Genomic DNA, 15569 nt, shown 5'->3' on the forward strand with positions numbered 1-15569 from the left:
TTGTATCTGGGCTGGAAGTACGTGTTGCGATGCGGGAGGTTGGGATTTAGGTTTGGAAAGGGCTTATCAAATGCCAAAGAAAGGAAGGTTTGTATTTATATATGTTTTCTATAACCACTGGAAATCTCAAAGCTTTTGACAGCTAGAGAATTACTTTCTTTCTAAAGTGTAGCCACTGCTGAAACTTAGGAAATGTGGAAGCTAGTTTGTCGTCATTAGCCCCTACAAATAGCAGTGATAATAATTAGATAATCTCTTTTTGTGTTGTTGATTGAGGGTCACATATTGACCAGGACACAAAGGAAAACTCCAATGCTTTTCTTTGAAAAAGTCCCATGGGATCTTTTACAGTCACTCTGAGTATGCTTGGGACCTTGACCTAATATCTCATTTTAAAAGATGGCACCTTTGAAAGCTGGATACAAAAAGCACATGAATCTAGAGAGCAAGAGTTCTGTTCCTCCTCACTTCACAGAAGGGAAAGTAATAAAAAAACCTTTCCCTATCATTTATTCTATGATCTTCAGTGATCCCTCTAAGAAATGTGGCTTTGGTTATTCAAGAACTGAAAATTTTAATGAAGCTCACATGCTGTGGTGTTACTTTGATTCATGGCCAGACACAAGTGTACTTTTAAGACAGTTACATAACATCAAAACATGTGAAGATCCACTATGAAGATTCTCACTTACAGTCACTCCCTGCGGAATGCAATAGTCAGTGTAGTTTGTTCAGTGAATCAATTATGCACATGTAACATAAACATAATACAAGGAGATGATGATCTGGTGGTATTATTGCTGGACTGTTAATCTAGACACCCAGGGAAAGTTCTGTGGACCTGGGTTTAAGTCCCATCCTTGGCAGATGGTGGTAATTGAATTTAATAAATACCTGAAATTAGGAGTCTAATGATGACCATAAATCTATTGCTGTTTGTTGGAAATATCCATCTGTTTCACTAAAGCCTTTTAGGGAAGGGAACTGTCATCCTTACCTGGTCTGGCCTACATGTGTCTCCAAGCTCACAGCAATCTGGTTGACTCTTATCGCCGGCTTAGCTAGCGATGCTCTTATCTTCACTCAGACACCGTGCATAGCCATACTTAAAAGCATGAACCCAGGATGTTACATAGGGTGCCATGAGGTATGATTTATCATATGTTGGCACCTCGATCTATGCTCATACTTGGGACAATGGGTAAAGAAATTTCCAGGAGTGGCTGGATGGTGGAAAGATTCGGCACTTCAGAAAGAAAATTGTTGAGGAAGAAATATTTTATTAAAATACATGTAAAATACATGTTATTAAATACATCCAGACATGATCCCACTTGTGGGATCTTGAGTGTGAAATTGTCTTGCAAAGGCTTACAAGATGCAAGGGAAATACTTAAAGATGTTTCTGAGAGTCATGATAAGGTTTAAAGAAATGAGGCATAAGCATATCAGCATATTCTGCGCAAAATAATTCATGATTTTGTTACCAGTAGTTCATTAACAAAATCTACTCTTAGTTTGTTGTAGCTCAGATTGCATTAAGGTGAAAAATGCAACATGCTTTTGTAATGCCTGGCTGCTCATGTCAAGGATACAAAAACAACAGAATCTCTCGTAAAAACACAAGTTTGTGCTGGATTTGTTTTGTAGCTCCTGGACTATGTCAACAACTCTCAATTAATTTGTGGCTCGGCTTATGTACCACTTGGCCCATCTTTCTTTCAGATAAGATTACATCATTGCAAGTTGCTCAAAGCTCAAGACACCACCTGTCAACTTCAGAGCTCCCAGACTGTGGTGGGAGACATAAATGAGATGTGAGTGCCTGTCTTCACAAGTACTGCTGGAGCAAGCACTGATTAATTTGATGCATTTTACTTAAGGAAAATGAAACCGCTGACCTCCCCATTCCACCTCTCTCCTGCCACACTTCTTGACTAATGTCTTATTATGATTGGAGAGGCCTGGCAGAAATAGCTTCCCTCTTATAGTATGTATATCATTAACAAGTCAATAAAATCTTGAACAGTGCAAAAAAGTTGGAATTATTTCTAAAATTTTCATTTCGTGCTAAATTCTTTCCACAATTCAAGGAGCCTGAGCTAAGAAATCATTTTCTTGTAGAAACTTCAAACTGACTGATGCAATAGTGAATTACTAATTCTAGGCTCCATTTGCAAAAGAAAATGAGTTTAGAGATTAATCTGTGAGATAAAAGTACACAAAAACTTTACATACTTGCAGAACAATTTACAAGAGATGTTACCCATATAAAAGAAACAGATGTAAAACAGTCCACATAGCCACCTATATAAATGCATGAAACACAGTCATTGCTGGACAAATATCCTTAATTCCTAGTAATCCGAACATTAATCAGAGCATATAATTCAGTTTTTGGTGTTCAACCTGCTGGAGGAATTTTCTGTGGACTGGCTGCTGATTGTTCAGCTGGAATAACCTTGCTGCTGCTCCAGAAAGCGCAAAGAAAATGTCTTAAAAAGTTATCAGCAGATATGCCATAATAAGCATCTTTTCTGAGAAAATTATTTCCTCCAGAAGCCTGTAAGTGGGGTAGGCTGCGGTTTATCGGTTTCTCGGTTTCTCTGAATCGCAAAACCTGGATACATGTCAAAAATTCCAGAACTTAGTTTTTTTAATGTCAAACTGGTGATTTTTAGACTGCACTGTGGCTTTCTGCTCATACGTCCACAACTTCAACTTCACAAATAGAGATAGTAAGAACAGCAGATGCTGGAGTCAGAGATAACACAGTATGGAGCTGGAGGAACACAGCAGGCCAGGCAACATCAGAGGAGCAGGAAAGTTGGCATTTTGGGTTGGGACCCTTCTTCAGAAACTACTGTGTTATCTCTAACTTCACCTGTAGTTGTTATTTAAGCCAATTGTTGAAGGGTGGTGCTACCTGTGCTGCCTAAAGGATTATTGAGACAACCCTATAAGTAATGCTCACTGGAGTTGATCTTCATTTTGATTACACCCTTAGTATAAGTAGATGAGAGACCTCCAACCAGCCTTTTGAACATTACACAGCCTGGTTGGAATTAGAACATTGTCATGATTTTCAAGTGACATTATCATGACTTCTGCATCTTTTTCCAGCTGTTATGTCACTTTCCTAATTCTGTTCAAACAAATGCAGCCACTGACAATGTCTTAATATAAAAACTTAAAGGACAGCCAGGAACTTACAGCTGCAACTTAAAGTTAGCTTCGAATTAGGTTGTACAGCATTTATAGGGCACCAGTTAAAAAATTCACATGCTGATCGGCAGAACATGTGGCACACATGTGCTGCCTCACCATTCCATGTCCAAACAGTGTAACCAGTGATCTTTAGAGAGACTGTTTTGAAGACATTTAAAGATATAGTTTTGTATGCAACCAGAGGAAGCAGGAGTCTTTGTCTTGAATCCATGAAGGGATATTAGCCTACTGCTGGCATATCGGAGATTCTCTCCCATGATGGTTTCAGGGTAATATCACTGGAGTATAAGTATAGCAATCCAGGCTAATGCACTTGGGTTAATAAAATGTGAGGCTGGATGAACACAGCAGGCCCAGCAGCATCTCAGGAGCTGTGCTCCTGAGATGCTGCTGGGCCTGCTGTGTTCATCCAGCCTCACATTTTATTATCTTGGATTCTCCAGCATCTGCAGTTCCCATTATCACTAATGCACTTGGGTTATAGGTTAAGGTACCACCGTGGCGCCTAGAGAATTTTGAGTTCATTTAACAAAATTTAGAAGGAAAAGCTTGTCTCAGTGGTGATGACCATGAAAACTATTGTTGATCACCATGAAAAGACATCTGACTCATTAATGTCATTTAGCGAAGGAATTCTTCCAGCCTTACCTTGTGTCTGGCCTACATGTGACTTCAGATCTATAGAAGTATGGTTGACTAATAAGCCTACAGTTCAAGGGCAATTAAGGATACAAGACAAATACTGGCCTTGTCAATGATACCCTATCCCATGAAAGACATTTTCAAAGCTCTACCTTTACAAATCCTGCCATTTGGTTCTACAGAACCAACTGAGTACTCATTTTTCCCAGCTGGTGAACTGCAGCAGCATGCTTGATGACACCAACAGCATTTCAATAAGACCCACGATTCAATTTGTCTCAGATTGATACAAACCCCAATTACTTGGGGAAGCAATTGTTGACGCAAGTTGCAAGTTTTGCCTCGCTGTTTCTATGAGGATATAATGTGATTTGAATTATTTGGAGCAGAAGATGTTGAACAGTTGAGGGAAGCTAGGTTATAATACAAAATTAGAACTCCTATTTGCAATTAAACTTTCAACCACGCTTATCAGTAGAGCTAGTAATTAATGTACACCCCTTCATTGAGATGCAAGCAGCATGTTAAATTCCTGATATTCTTTGCCAAAAAATATCTGCATAATGTCCATTATTGTGTCTGTCTGGTGTAAGTTTAAGGCAGCCCGTATTGTGATATTTTCCTGGTGACTGATGCGGCAGCTTGCAGTGTTTGCCACTTTTTGCCATTGTGTGTTACTGTGTAAGGGTAGCTTGAGGTTGGTGATTCTTATTAAACCTCTTCTTTCTTTTGTTTTGTCTCAAGCCAATAGAGTAATTAAGAGCAGTGTACCATCATAGACTACCAACACAAATAGCACTATGCTTGCCCCTAAGATGCTGCTTGGCTTGCTGTGTTCAGCCAGCTCTACACTTTGTTATCTAGGATTCTCCAGCATCTGTGGTTCCCATTATCTCTTAGATAACAAGAAGGTTTATTGAATGGTAGTAATAAATACAATTACATTTGGTCAGGCACAATTACTAGGATCTTACTGAGTTTGTTCAGATACATTTGCAGCTTCTAAGAGCTACAGTATGATATGTTGACTCTTCCCACAGATTGTGTCTGGCCTCAGTAGAATGATGGAACCAAGGTCACCTAAGTATTAACCCCTTCAGAACCATGAGCCTACAGAACAAATCCATTTTTCCCCACTGTTAATCCATTACGCATTAATCACATAACCACATTATATATACCACCATCTCATCAGTGAGATTACTATGACTGCAGGGGGAGATTGTGGCTTGGTGGTAATGTTCGCTGGGCTAGTAATAATGTCACTGGACTAGTAATCCAGCAACCCAGACTAATGTTCAGGTGAAATGGCTGTGAATTCCACTGTGGCATGTGATAAAATTTGAGTTAGGTAAAGATCTGAAATAAAAAGTTAGCCCAATGATGACCATGTCAGTTGTCATAAAACCTATCATGACAGTTGGCTGGAGAGAGATAATAGGAAATGCAGATGCTGGAGAATCCGAAATAATAAGGTGTAGCGCTGGATGAACAGAGCAGGCCAAGCAACATCTTAGGAGCAGGAAAGCTGGCGTTTCAGGCCTAGACCCTTCATCAGAAATGGGGGAGGGGAAGGGGATTCTGAAATAAATAGGGAGAGAAGGGGAGGTGGATCGAAGATGGATAGAGGAGAAGATAGATGGAGAGGAGGCAGACAGGTCAAGAGAGTTGCAGTGGGAGAGAGATCAGCTGAGGTTTGTCTCGAGGGAGGAGGGTAACTTCTTCAGGGTAGGAATCCTTAGAAGAGGCTTTGCATTAGGGTTAAAATTGTGTCAGAGATAATAGGAACTGCAGATGCTGGAGAATACGAGAAAGCAAGGTGTTGTGCTAGATGAACACAGCTGGCCAAGCAGCATCTTAAGAGCAGGAAAGCTGATGTTTCGGGCCTAGACCCTTCATCAGAAATGGGGGAGGGGAAGGGGGTTCTGAAATAAGTAGGGAGTGAGGGGGAAGTGGATCGAAGATGGATAGAAGAGAAGATAGGTGGAGAAGAGACAGACAAGTCAAGAGAGTTGCTCTGGGCCTCCTCTCCACCTATCGTCTTCGCTATCCATCTTCGATCAGCCTTCTGCTCTCTCCCTATTTATTTCAGAATCCCCTTCCCCTCCACCAATTCTGATGACGGGTCTAGGCCCGAAATGTCAACTTTCCTGCTCTTAAGATGCTGCTTGGCCTGCGTGTTCATCCAGCTCTACACCATATTATAATGGAAGTTGGCAGCTCTGTTGAGACATGTATTTTCTTTCTTGTCGTGGTCTAGCTTCCTGGGATAAGCAATATCTTGCTGACTGGAAGAGGTGGTCTCGTTTTTTGCAGTACCCTGACAGCAAGCAGTTTCTTCTCCTTAATGATGTCTACCTCCCTTGGTGTCATATGCAGCTGATCTCCCTTGAGTTATTGATTAAGTTGGACGTTTTAGTTGCACTTTTGTAGTTGCTTCACTGGTGAAGTAAACTTATCTACTCTTAGCCGTGTTACTGAAATATTGCTGCTTAACCAGTACTATCTCTGCCAATTGCATTGATAATTGCATTGGCTGAAGATGTTCAGTGAAAAAGTTCTGAATGGGCTCAAGTGGGTTGTGCTGCTCATTCTTGCTTTCAGCATTTGTTTAATCTCACAGAGTTTTAGTTCTGATCTGCTTTCATTGGCAACAAGAGTGTTTTCAAGATCTGGAAATCCTGTATAACTACAGAATCCACAATAAGTAACTTGCCATTTCTTCTTAATATTCTGATTAAAATTATTACTGGAAAGCTACTTTAAATTTGTGTCATTGTGATGTTACTTGTAATCTGCTGTTTCTTAATTGTATTCCTGTATTCACCAAATTAGTTTAAACTGAATAACTGCAGATTTTCTTTGTGCCACAGCAATGCTGGAGCATTTCCTTTATTTTCCCCGTATTTTAACTTTATATTTCTGCAATACTGTAGTCAATTCACCCATAAAGCTTTCATTAGTATTATTGGTTCTTCCAGAACAAATTACTGCTTTCAGGTTTTTTATATCTGTTTCATTGTCATATTTCAATTCTACACTGCTTACTGGGTTCAACTATCTTTTTCAGAGTATTCCCAATTAGTGGCTACCAACTTCATCTACTGTTTTCCAGCCTTCTGCTGTCAAAATGGAGTCCTTCTCATTTCAACCTGGGTAAAATCTTATTGAAAGTTTTCTTTGTACAAATTTTTAAATAAAGGTCTCATGCTACAGCACTCTTCACAGTGAAATTGTTGAGTATTAATTAAGCCCAGATCATTACAAATCTTTAATTTTTCTTGACTTGACTTGTTCTCCTAAATCCCCTAATATATTTCTACACATTTGCATATTTTCAAATTCATCAGACCTCCCCAATTTGTAGCCTGGGACAAAATTATTTTCTGGCCCTTCCACTGTTCCTTAGAGCGACATCTTGTGTAGTACTGATGGCAGTACCGGTGGTTGTGAGATGTCAGAACTCCCTTTTAGTTTGAATTGTCTTCTCCTTCTGGTCTTGGTCATAGCCTTGTTGCTCTACATCCCATGAATAGGAGTTAGGCATCTACATGCAGACTGTTTGACGAAAGTTCTGTCCTGTACACTTCCCAGCAGAAGTGTGTGTGCACAGCTTCCAATGAAAAAGCCACTCGAATTTGATTTTGGCCATCCCTAAAAGCGCAAATGACCATGTTCAGCAGCTGCACTGTTTGGTACGGTTCAGATGGATGTGTTGGTGGCTGCTAAGTCTGAACTGCGGCAGGAAGGTTTGGGCCACAAACAGGACAAAATGCTGTATTCCGGATAAGGTTTTGGATAGATCTCTGCTCAAGATTTCCTCTGTTTGCATTTTCTTTATTTTTCTGCCCAATTTAGCTCCTTAGGCAATGTCTAGTGGGTCATTGCCATATGTACTGATTTGGTAGAGTCAGCAGATTCTTTGCCACTGGTGACATTTTCAATGCACCCACCAATGACTCTTTCCATTTGATCACCTAGGCTAGCTTGGAAGGAGCTGGCTCAAAAACATTCAAGAGGAATGTGAAACCTGCCATTAGATTTCCTTCCATTGATGTGCAGTCCAAAGCATGTGATCTGGAATTGTCTATTTCAACTGTAATGTGATGAAAGCAGGTAGGGATTCAACTCATTGGCTCCAACAATCTTTTGTGCTCAGAAAGCATCCTATTTTCAAAGGCTGGGTTCCAGAGATCAGTGCCCATCCTCAACAGCTGTAGATGGAAGCAATCTCACCCTCCAACCAGCTGCTTCTTGTGCCCCTTGTGCTACCTCCACCTGCTTCTGCTCATTTGCGCTCTGTACTTCATCGAGTATACTTTTCACAAGCTTATAATTGCTGTTCTAGGCTGAGAAAGGACATGCTTCATTTTGCTGCACAGCATAGCTGACTGAGTCATACAAGTACATGCTGGAAAATACACTGCATTGCACACAGTCAGATCCTGGTATTTTGGGAATTGCCAGCACAGATGTAGTTGTTACCTCTCTTTAGCTGACAGGATAATAGCTCTCAGAACAATATCCTTAGGTTTGTCACAAGATTGAAGTCTGTAAGAATATATATTAACAAACACACTGAAATGTATAAAAGATTATTTTATTGGTAAATTTATTCGTGTTATTGTAAAAATAGATTTTTTTATACTCCTCCTTGATGTTTAATGCTTTTAACCTGTAACGTTTGCCAGGCAGTAAGATATCGTGGGAAAAGTTTTGAATCAAATGTTGAGTGACAGCTCATCAAATTGCCTGATGCAGGATTCTTAAGCTGTAAGTTTGCAATTAAACACATAGTTTGGTCCCTTTCTCCAGCTTAATTGTTTTAAGTGGAATGTCTTCTGACAATTTGATGACATGCTGTAGGGGTGGGTTCTGGTATTTCGTGGGTCTAGCTGTTTCTAGAATGTGGCATCACTGGGCCTGGCGACTGAATGGAGGGAAGGGTTTTTAAAAAAAAATTGATAAAGATCAGCTCTGAGCGAGTATCAGAAATGTAATAAATAATCAGGGAGCTGCTTCAATAAATGTGAATTTTATATATAAACAATGCCTAATAAAAGTCAGATTTCAAATTCCAACAAGGCAGCTGGGGAGTTCAAAGTCAATTAATTGACTCAACCCTGGAATAACGTGTTGTTATCAGTAATGATGACTACAAAAGTATCAGATTGTCATTGATCTTCTGTTTCAGTAATGTCCTTAAGGAAACAAAATCTACCATCCTTACCTGGTCTGAATCATGTGACTTCAAACTCACTGCAATGTAGTTGACCTGTAAAACCACTATGAAAATCTTTGATACAAATAAAACTAAACAAACCACTTGGCACTGATCCAGGCACTGAATTAGAGCAGGCAAACAAAGACAATTTGATCCTGTAAAGTTCTCCTCAAAACAACTTAGGGCAGGGTTTTATGGTTACCTCATCCAATATGCTTTCAGATGCTGGGAAAAGACTGCCATCAAACACACTGGATGTCCAGCAGCTCCCGACAGTGGGACGTCTACTTGACTGTGTGGTAAAAGGCTCGTCTCCAATCAATAAATGCTGTTTGGAGTGTTAAGTGGCTGTGAAACTGCAGTGTTTTGCAGGGTTGTATTTTCCACCAATTATTAAGGTGGTGGGGCAGAAAAACCATGCTCCAATTCCTGATGACAAAATTGGAACAGCTGTCCCACAAGAAAGTCAAGCAAAGATCTTACACAGTAATACTTACAATGGCAGGGTAGGAAGTGTTTGGGCTCTGTGACCATATGCTCCTGCGCGTGTTGATCTGGCCAGCTGCATTTTTCTTTAATATTATTATTTTGCTTCTTCATTTCTATTTTGTTTCTCTTTTGTCTCTTCTTTTCTGTAGCGGTGGAAGGCATTGCGAGGGCCTACCGCAGTGGCGGCAGTGTGGTGGATCTGGATGTCTGTTCCTTGTGGCCATAGTGGCTGCGGCTTTATTGTAGGCTTTGTCATCGGTGGATCCGGTCTGCTCCTCCTGTTGGTGGTTTCAGTGGTGGCTATTAGCGGTTCCGGTTTGATCCTCATGGCTATGGTGGCAATGTGGCAGCTTCAGGCAGAGACTAAAGTGGTGAGGGCTTCAGTGTCAGTGACTTGGTGGGTCTGTTCTGCCCCTCCTTGTTATGGTGGCCGCAGGTGGCAGCAACATCCCGTAGCCACTCCATAAACCCAGATTGCCATGGAGGGAACAAAATATGATCTTTGTCCTAACTTCTTTTTATAATTTCTGTAATTAAAATGGCACTGAAATTTGGCAACTTAATATGTCTTGCTGTATTTTCATACAAGCTCTTTTAACTCATGTCCCAGATTTCTCTATAATTATCACTGTTTCTTTTCCCTTTGTTCATTCATGGGATGAGAGGACAGTTTAGAGTTAACCACATTGTGGTGGCTCTGGAGTCACATGTAAGCCAGACCAGGTACAGATGACAGCGTCCGTCCCTGAAGGGCATTACTGAACCAAATGCATTTTCCCGACAATCAACACTGGATTCGTGGTCATCATTAGACTCCTAATTCTGGATATTTATTGAATTCAAATTCCACCATCTGCGGTGCCAGGATTTGAAGCCGGATCTCCAGAATATTATCTGGATCTTTGGATTAACAGCCTAGTGATAATACAACTAGGCCATCGCCTTCCCAACAGCAAAGAGAGGACGCAGTTGAAGATAAAAGGGCTCGTTCGGGTGTATGGCCTGTCCTCTAGGTAGGACAGAATCTAAAGAGGTGAGGGCACAATGTTACACGGTCTCATAGTATCAGATCAAACATAGGTAAGGAAACCCTTATCATCTACCACCCTCCATCAGCACTCCTTTATATTGAACACCACTTGGAAGAGGAACTGAGGTCAATATATATTCTGGATGGAACTTCAATGCCCATCCTTCAAGAACAGTTTGTTGGCAGCACTTTTGAATGAACTGGTTGAGTCCAGGCTGTCAGGTGTGGTTCAGTTGGTTACATACTTGCCTCTGAACCATGAGTCCCACTCCAGAGCTTGACCACATTAAAATGAAGGCTGACACCCCAGTTCAGGACTGAGAGAGCTCTGCACTGTCGGACATGCCGTCTCGTGGATGAGACTCTAAACCGAGCCTCCATCAACCTGTTCATGTCGATGTAAACAATCCCATGACACTATTTCAAATGAAAACATTGGCCAACATCTGTCTTTCAATCAAAATTGTCCCATTGATAACCACATGTATAATTATTTCAAAAATCTTGACACAATATGCACATTAGTCTGTGATGTTGACATAACTGAAATAGAAACAGTTAAAGAAGCAAACTGAGCTGATTTAATCAACAAGTAGGAATAGATCTACTTCACCTCATCCTCACTAATTACCTGTTGAAGGGAACCAATGATAGGAGTAACCAATACACTGTTACAGATAAAGTCCCATCTTCATACTGAGGACACCCTGCGTTGTCTTGTGTGGCATTACCACGATGCTAACGGAATAAATCTAAAAGCTGAGAGCCAAGAATCAGTGTGGGCCATGGGGGCCTTCATGCTCAGGAATGTTGCATTTCACTATCATCTGCAACATTATGACCCAACGTATTCCTCACTCTCTGTAAACGTCAAGCCAGGGCATAACACTGGGACGGTGAGGAGTGTAGGAGAGAGTTGCCAGCCATAATTAAAAATAAGGTGCTAACCCAGAGAAGCCAAATAACAGTCACGCTGAATGAAGTCTAAAAATGCAAAAGGAGCACACCATAGTCAGAGCTAAGAGACATCATAACCAATGGCTCAGACTGAAGCTTTTCAGTGTTGGCACATTGTGAATGGTGATAGAGAAAGTCAAAGGTAAAGTGGGCAAACTTTACAAAATCTCCATCTTCTGTAATGTTATAAGCCAGCACAATAATCCAAAAAACAAGGCTGAAACTTTTCCAATCACCTCCAGTCAGAAATTTAGAGTCAGTCACATCAGCCACCCCTGGAGGTTCCCACCATTGCAGCAGTTGGATTTCAGTCAATTTGATTGACTTTGTGTGATATCAAGAAATGGCTTGTGCTCTGAAGCTGGTTGCACCTCTAGCTAAGCTGTTCCAGCACAGACACCGCACCAATGTGAACCTAAAACAGTGCAAAGTTTGCTGAGTATGTTCTTTTCACAAATACACTCTCATCATTATCTCCCATCAGTCCAGTTGCAATCATCAGCAAAGTGATGCAAGACATCATTGACAGTGTTATCAAGCTGCCTTACTTAGCAAAACATTGCACACTAACACCCATTCAGGTGTTGTCAGGACATTGCTGCTCAAGGTCTCACTGCAGCCTCATTACAATGATTCTGGGACCCTGGAATTACAAGAGCAGAATACACAACAAATAGGCTTTGGTGCAATTTTAAGTTGGCTAGCTTATTAAATCTATGAAACCACAGTGCAAAATTTTTTATGATTTGACTGGAACTTACAATAATCAATGTGGTTGTTTGTTACTAATGCTAATTGTGGGCCTGGAGTTGGTGATGACTGGTCTCTGTCCTCAGTCATCCGAATGCAGCGCAGTGTCCACTATTTGATGTCCTTGTCCTGTCATGCTTTCACACTTGCAGGCAACAGATCTGAATCAGTTTGCTGGATGAACTGATCTTTCATATCTTATTGTCTCGGTCTTTCAATCGCCTGAGTTATGTACAACTTCAAGATCAGAGATAACTCTTGTATCATCCCCTGCTAAACACACTGCAGGAAGAAAATGTGATTTCCTCATTGTGATGGGTGCTTAGCTTATAGAATTGTTCAGGTGTTGCTACTGCTTCCATTCTTGCCAAGGAACTGATTGTGATTAACTTAATAGCATTGTCCAATTCATAGAATCATAGAATCCCTACAGTGCAGAAGCAGGCCATTTGGCCCATCGAGTCCACTCTGACCTCCGAAGAACATCTCACTCAGACCCCTGCCCTACCCCATCTCTCTTGCCTTGCATTTCCCATGACTAATTTACCTAGCCTGCACATCCCTGGACACTGGGCAATTTAGCATGGCCAATCCACCTAAACTGCTCACCTTTGGACTGTGGGAAGATACACAAGCAAATGGAGGAAACCCACACAGGCACAGGAAGAATGTGCAAAGCCTGCACAGTCAGTCACCTGAGGCTGGGAATCAAACCCAAATCTCTGGCACTGTGAGGCAGCAGTGCTAACCACTGAGCCACTGCGCCATCCCATTCTTAATGTTTTCCAAACCGATCACAAGTCAGGGTTTCAGTTAACTCATTCCTTCTGTGCATGAAAGTTAACTGTTTCATGTACTTCATAAATCTCATCCAACCTCACCCTACTTCCTGTAGCAAAGTTTGGGTCTGATGGAATAGTTTCGACTGAGGCAGGATGCCAAGTTAGGAACTTCCAGACTGCAACTAACCACCTGAGTAACAAAAATCTGGGTTCTGTTTTATTTTGGCAATCACCTTCAATCTGTGTTCCTGAGTACCAACCCTCTGTCACTGAAAACAGTCCTTTCTTATTTGCTCTATCAAAACCTTTCACAATTTTGGACATTTCAATCCAATCTCCCCTTAACTTTCTTTGCCCAGAGGAAATCAACCTCAGCATCTCTAGCCACTCACGTAACTGAAGTCTTCCATCCATGGTACCATTCTTGTAAATCTCCACTGTAACGTGTTTAAAGCTTTTGTAAAGTGTGACTGCTATGCTTCAAGTAGGACCTCTTTAGTGTTTTATAGGAATTTAATATAGCATTCCTGCTTTTATGTTTCATTTACTTACAACAAGAATCCCTAGTGTCATTCTCATGCCTTTGCTTACAGTTGTCGTACACTGGAAAATCTTACAAAATAAACAAAAGTAATTTCTGTTTCTTCAGTCTTCCATGGCTTGACCCTAATATAAAAATTCCAATTCAATGCAAGAAACTAACTTCTTTATCTTATCATAGTATCAGTCCCACTGCTGACTGTGGACCATTGTACCTACCTCTGCGAGGTGCTTAAGAGTGTGCTGATGACGATAAAGTTAATTAGAATTAGATTGGACTCTTACGATATTCTGATATTTACAGTTTAGATTATGCCGAATCTCTGCAGATGTCACTGGCACTTATTTTACCTTCAACCAATTTGTTTGCAAACCATTAAAGAAAATGAGGCAGGAGAGAGTGAGCAGGGCAAGGGAATCATGTATATGTGAGCTATATGGTTCCAATCACAGAAATTCTAGTGTATTTGTTTGGGCATCTTGTTTGTTCAGCAGCTTAAAGCCTTCATTGTTAATAACTATACGGAATTGTTGTTTATTTAGCCTAGTGTGAGTTACTTGCTGTCCAGTTATGTCAAGCTGCTATTTTTCACTGAAGAAAGATTTACTCCCAACGCAACTGTAGAATTTTTCTTTATTCACTTATAAGGCTTTCAGAAAAAAGTTGACTCAATGTGTTATTGTGTGGCAATCCAGTTTGTTTGAGGGTTACCCTCTTTGTAACAAGGTAGAATTCTGAATCATTAAATAATTTAAGGTTACCCATTGTTTAATGAGTTAAGATTGTTTTGAAGCAAAATCTGTTCACTCTGTAAATTGTACTGATTTCTTATTAATTAATTAAAACAAATGTGTGCATAAGTTTGGCTCAATTGATAACAATTTTCACCGAGAATTTCCTTTTGTGTTCTACCTATTGGTCACTCTAGTAGAAAATAAGTGGACCTCCATTTTTATAGGTTATCATGTGTTTTGGTTGATTTTTTAGAACAATCCGTGTGACTTGTCCAGTTGATGATATGGTGGACAATTATTTTGGTATTTTGAGAGTCAGTTAAGAACATTTAAACAGATTGTACATGATATGGTGACCCAGTGGTTAGCACTGCTGCCTCACAGCATCAGAGACCCAGATTCGGGTGTTTGTGTGGACTTTGCACATTCTCCCCATGTCTGTGTGGGCTTCATCCAGGTGCTCCGGTTTCATCCCATAATCCAAAGATATGTAGTTTAGGTGGATTAGCCGTGGGGAATGCAGGGTTATGGGGTAGGGGGATAGAACTGAGTGGGGATACTCTTTGGTTGGTTTGGATTTGATGGACCAAAAGGCCTGCTTCCACACTGTAATGATTCTATGACTGGAGCAAATAGTGAAAGGGTGACTACAGCTCCAGCATGAGTACCTCAGGGTAGTATGCTAGGACCAACCATTTTCAGCTGCTTCACTAATGACTTTTACTCAATCAGAATTGCAGACGTTCGTCAATAATTGCATAATTTTCAGCACTATTTCTCAAATCCTCAAACACTGATGTAGGCCATGTCCAAAAGCATGCATGACTTCAATCAATACTGAAAATTGGGCTGATAAAATCAAGTAACATTCACACCCCCACACATTCAATTCCCCTACCACAACCGAATGCATCACTTTCAAAATCCTGAGGGCTGCTTTTGACCACCAGACCATAAGATATAGGAGCAGTACGAGGCCATTTGACCCATCAAATCTGCTCCATCATTTGTTCATGGCTGGCATTGTTCTCAACCCCATTCTCCTGCATTCCTAAAATCCTTCATCCTCTTACTTACAATCTGTCTCTATCTCATATATATTCAATAATTGGGCTCCACAGACTTCTGCAGTAATGAGTTCCACAGATTAACTACCCTCTGGCTGAAGAAATTCCCCCTTATCTCAGTTCTA

General features: G+C 40.7%; 1 long non-coding RNA gene across 1 annotated transcript in view; it reads right to left on the reverse strand.

Annotated features, from left to right (window-relative positions):
* The window catches only part of LOC125463980 (uncharacterized), a 122001-nt gene that overhangs the window by 84921 nt on the left and 21511 nt on the right, over positions 1 to 15569 (reverse strand). The window lies entirely within an intron of this gene.

This window comes from Stegostoma tigrinum, chromosome 26, assembly GCF_030684315.1.
Source record: "Stegostoma tigrinum isolate sSteTig4 chromosome 26, sSteTig4.hap1, whole genome shotgun sequence".
Classification (NCBI taxonomy): domain Eukaryota; kingdom Metazoa; phylum Chordata; class Chondrichthyes; order Orectolobiformes; family Stegostomatidae; genus Stegostoma; species Stegostoma tigrinum.